Source organism: Arachis duranensis, chromosome 5 (assembly GCF_000817695.3).
Source record: "Arachis duranensis cultivar V14167 chromosome 5, aradu.V14167.gnm2.J7QH, whole genome shotgun sequence".
NCBI lineage: Eukaryota > Viridiplantae > Streptophyta > Magnoliopsida > Fabales > Fabaceae > Arachis > Arachis duranensis.
This window is the reverse complement of record NC_029776.3, coordinates 58,271,613-58,271,903: the sequence shown is the minus strand read 5'-3', so window position 1 is coordinate 58,271,903 and position 291 is coordinate 58,271,613. Positions and strand designations below refer to the sequence as shown.

Genomic DNA, 291 nt, shown 5'->3' with positions numbered 1-291 from the left:
GACATTTTCGAAAATTCAGAGAGACCATAATAGAATATATCTAATAGGGTCCATTCTGAAAACATGTCAGATGGACATCTTCTGGTCAACTGCTTGTATCTTTCCCAAGCTTCATAGAGGGATTCACCATCTTTTTGTTTGAAGGTTTGAACATCCACTCTCAGCTTGCTCAGCTTTTGAGGAGGAAAGAATTTATCTAAGAAGGCAGTGACCAGCTTATCCCAAGAGTCCATGCTATCCTTAGGTTGTGAATCCAACCATACTCTAGCTCTGTCTCTTACAGCAAAAGGG

General features: G+C 40.5%; 1 non-coding gene across 1 annotated transcript; it reads left to right on the top strand.

The window, feature by feature from the left end:
• The first annotated feature begins 63 nt into the window (after positions 1 to 63).
• Positions 64 to 167, top strand: LOC127748192 (small nucleolar RNA R71). The gene has a single exon (XR_008010135.1). It is a non-coding gene; the product is annotated as a small nucleolar RNA R71 (small nucleolar RNA).
• The last annotated feature ends 124 nt before the right edge of the window (positions 168 to 291 follow it).